The sequence below is a fragment of the Austrofundulus limnaeus genome, unplaced genomic scaffold, assembly GCF_001266775.1.
Source record: "Austrofundulus limnaeus strain Quisiro unplaced genomic scaffold, Austrofundulus_limnaeus-1.0 Scaffold4, whole genome shotgun sequence".
Taxonomy (NCBI): domain Eukaryota; kingdom Metazoa; phylum Chordata; class Actinopteri; order Cyprinodontiformes; family Rivulidae; genus Austrofundulus; species Austrofundulus limnaeus.
Window position 1 is genome coordinate 4,533,825 of NW_013952406.1, and position 4,485 is coordinate 4,538,309.

The window sequence follows — 4,485 nt, forward strand, 5'->3', positions numbered from 1 at the left end:
GTCTTTCACATTAAATTCCAGTGAAATATATTTATGTTTGTGGTTGTAATGTGACAAAATATGGAAAAGTTCAAGGGGTATGAATACTTTTGCAATCCACTGTACATCCCTACTCAGAACTAAATGTATGATCTCATGCAATACTAACACTTGAAGTATGTGAGGATGACTCTCAGTTACTACCACACCAGGTAGTGGCTCAATATCTATTAAAATGGCAAAGTGATGGCCATTTTTGTGGAGGCTAATGCCAATAAGCTGTATGAATCAAGTTAAATTATGCTGACTCCAAAGTGTAGTTAATTGTCGACAGTATACTGAATAATTATGTAATGTATAATTCTGGTAGCCAGAATATTACACAAAAAAAAAAAACCGATAAGGTTCTCAGTTTAATGTTTATTGTCAAATCTAAATACTCCATCTCACTCTGAGCCTCTCTGTGGCTTCATCCATTATCATTACTAGCTTATTTTATTCATAGTCATGTGGGTCACTGGTGCCCATATCCAGCAGTCACTGTGCGAGAGGTGGGGTACACCCTGGACAGATTGCAAGTCCATCATAGGGCCACACATAGAGACAAACAACCGTTCACTCTCTCACTCACATCTAGGGACAAGTTAGAGATACAAATTAGCATAATCGTCATGTTTTTGATCTGTGGGAGGAGGAAACCAGAGTACCCAAAGAAAACTCACACATGCATGGAAAGAAAATGCAAATTCTACTCAGAAAGGTCCCCAGGCCGGTTTTCAATCCGGCAACAGCTCTACCAACTGAGTCACTGTGCTGCCCTCTCTGTGGCTTCAGTCAAGGGTAAAAAAAATGGCCCCTAATCACGTGTTCAAACCATTGTTTATAGAAAACCTAGTCACAGTTTCTGAAAGTTGCCTTATGTCCAGTGGTTTGCGTATTTTTCTAACAGACACTAACCAGCATCCCATTGTGTTTAGCACAATATAATCGTAAGACAAATAAAAGGCACTTAAATTATAACAAATGTGTAAATCTGGAATAATATTCATTAACTTGGCAAATGTACAAACTCATTTCAATGACAGTAAACACTTGTTATATTAAATAAAATAACCACTGATGTCATGTGCTATCCATGTATTCTTGAAGCGAATGCTAAGAATCAATTTCAGCTGGTCAGAAATAAATTTAAGCTTCAGATTGCCAACTAAAATAATGTCTCAGGCGAGCAAGTTTTCAACCCGTGGTACAGATGTGTGTTTGGGTAAAACAGCCTGAAGTAACACAGAGAGTCATGTGCTCTGCACACATGGAACTGCTCAAGTCCAGAGACGCTCATTTGCTGTGAACTCAGAAAGACCAGGCAGACTGGAGAAAACGACCAAGAATCTGAGAGGGTACGCCCAAAGTTTGGGAGCAGGTCTCTGAAGACTTACTGTTCACTTCATATTTGCCTTGCAGTCCCGATTGAAAACGTAATCAAGCATCACAGCTGCGAACTAAATAAGGCGCAGTACTTGCTTTTTCGTAGCGGTGGTGGGTTTTAAATAAAGGGCAACAAATGAAAGTTGACAGCACTGAGCATGAAATCCTGCACTGTCGCTAGTTTGATGGCAACCCCGTGAAGAATGTGTAGGACTGTGCACTTGGCCAGACTGACAGACAGACGAGTCACGCAGGAGGCATGACTACAGTGTGGCCCGGTCAACGGCCCTCTGAAAAGCTCACATACTAGCTTGTCAATAAAAGTTAGCCTGGATGATGAACCGAACTCTTGACTCCTTCCGCGTATCGTGACATTATAAATGCATCCAAACACGTTGCATGCACTTTGGGAATACTCTCTCCGGGGTCCAGTTGGAGCAGATACAGAAAATGAGCATGCGTGCCACTATCACACATCGGAGACTGGCTTTATTGGTGCGATTACATCACCCCAAGCTATGATCCCTCCATGTGATAATGTTTCAGGAACACTGGGCACACAAACCGGGCCATGTGCTCCTGTGTTCTGTTTGCCAAAATAAGTCAGCAGTTTCCAATACAGTAAGTCTACAGTTTCACTTCAGTCTGCCCAGGTATTGTAGGACAGTGATGCTTTTAACTTGTCAACAAGACTGCCATTTGTTAATATGTTGGCTYGCCTGTGCTGTCATCCTGGAATATTTAACCTCTGCTGAGTCCATTTTAGACAATCAGGTGGCCTACGAGAGGGTAGGATTTTGTGATTTCTTGCCATGAGCCAGTTTGTCACAGTATTAGCACAAAACAAAATATCTCAGGCCTAATGAAAAACAATGAGTAAATTAAAGGCCTAAGATTGTCTTATTTTGAGAAATGCCAGAGTTGTAGCTTAAAATAATAATGTGCACAATCTTGTTCAATAATGAAAGGCGTCTCACAGTTTGTGTTGGGAATCTCAGCTACTACCACATTAACTTTTAACTTAATATYTATAAAACTGACTAAGTTATAGCCATTTCTGTATTTGCAGATGTTAATTAGCTGCGATGGGCATCTTCAGTTGTGCTGATCTCAAAAGTTAAAAAATTGTATAGGTACATTACTCAATTGTTTCCTCAAAGTTTCATTAAAATCTATCCAATAGTTTCTAAAATATTTTGCTAACAGACATACAACGCTGGGCAACAGCAGTTAACGATAAAAATTTAAACAGGAATTTTGCACAGACTGTAAACATTTTAAATAATGTGTTTTGTACCCGTCTCAGCTACTACCACACCAAATTTTAGAGCATTTTCTGTAAAATTGACTGAGTTATAGACATTTTTGTTCTTATTAAGGTCAGCTGGCTGTGGAAGCCATCTTGATTAAAGCTGATTCTGAAATTTAATGTTTATACACATCCAAAGATTATTTTCTATAAGTTTTATTAAAATCAAACGACCTCTTGTTATAAGTCATGAAGCAGTTTGACATTGTTCGTGTATTTAAATGTCAATAAATATGTAACTTGACTATTTTTGCCGTTTAGATGAGCACAAAGAGAGAGATTCGTGATGCTGATATTAGCTGACTCACTTCATGAGAAAGATGCTGGTGACCAAAAACAAGAGTGGGAGGAGAAATGACAAAGATAAGTGAGGTCATACTGAAACTGTATGATGTGCTGTGTGGTGAACAGTTATTTTCTCCTTTCTTTCTTTTTTCTCCCCACAATCAATCCCAGATTGAAGCCACAACTTTTTCATCTGAATCATTTTTGGAATGCTATCAGACAATGGGATAAAAATGAGAGCATCATTTTTGCCAAATTGGGAGTCAAAAAGATTTTAATTTAAAAAACATCCCAGTGTCGCATTTTACACCTTCATGGCTCCACTGGCTCATCTGTTCATTTGACACTTTTTAAATAGACATTAGGGCCTTGAGGTGGACCTAATTATCAGAAGGCACACCAGAGCGCGTGGGTGCGCTCAGACGATGACAACTCCTCTGCAAACAGACCAATGCCTCGGAACTCCGTGTCCTCACCGTTGCCACCTGAACCCTACAGATTCCCATGCTGACTGCCTAATTGGCCGGTAATTCATTCCACTCTTACGGCCCCCCCCCCCCCCCCCCCCCCCCCCCCCCCGTGATCACGACGCGTTCAGGGCGCCTCTTCCGTATGAGCGACAGGAGACAGTCGAGATGAACTTACCCTTAGAACGAGCAGCTCAGTTAATCTCCAGGAGTGATGATTATTATTGTTTGTTTTATTTTATTTTTAGTTGTTCCTCTTTTTTTTTTCTCCTCCGCCACCGACAGCAAAAGATCACTGGTTTGGTCACATCATCTTTAACTGCGGCGCACCGGTGATAGAAACGCGTTTTCTCTTCTTCCCACCACCGCGGATGGGTTTGGGAGATCCAAACGGCTTAAATCCCGATCCGAACCAGAACCGGAGGAGGATGGGACGGAAACACGGCCGCTGTCCGCTCCGGTGCTCCTCTCCTACGCGGCCAGAGCATTTCCACGCTGCTCCATAGAGCGACAGGACAGGGTTAAGTTCTCCCTTCTGCCGCCCGGCCCGGTTGTAGCTCAATTCAGTTTCGTGGAGAGCCAGCCCCGCCCTGCTGGGCTGAGGACGGGCTGTGGGAAGGCGAGCCCCACAACCAATCACCGAGGGCTCAGGGAGGCGCTGCTGCTCCCGGTTAACGGCGGTGACTAAGCGATTTAATCAGAATGTGGGTCCAAGGAACGAAACTTTTAACCCTTTCCGTGTGCAAACTCCCCAACACTGAAACACGTCAAAAATAAAATATAAGATCTTTATTTAGGAGAAATTCACAGTGGCGGTTCTAAAGAGGGCATGATCAGGCAGCTGCCCCTGATAAATAAACATCTTGCCACCCCAGATGACAACGTAGACTAGTTTATCAGGGACGACTAAGCACCTGTTACCTAATACAAATCAAAACTAGAACTGCAAAGCAGTTATGACCGGGGTCCAAGCCCTTTTATGCATGTCAGCCTTTGTCATGTTGTTTGTAGCATATTGTT

General features: G+C 42.2%; 1 protein-coding gene across 3 annotated transcripts in view; it reads right to left on the reverse strand.

Moving 5' to 3' along the window:
- Positions 1-4,231, reverse strand: part of rhbdf1a (rhomboid 5 homolog 1a (Drosophila)) — a 37,997-nt gene extending 33,766 nt beyond the window's left edge. For 2 of the 3 annotated variants that reach the window (XM_014024079.1, XM_014024087.1), the window contains exon 1: positions 3,644-4,231. The gene's annotated coding sequence lies outside the window, so the exon portion shown is untranslated. The remainder of the gene's footprint in view (positions 1-3,643) is intronic. The other variant, XM_014024096.1, reaches the window with a different exon arrangement.
- Positions 4,232-4,485: the final 254 nt, after the last annotated feature.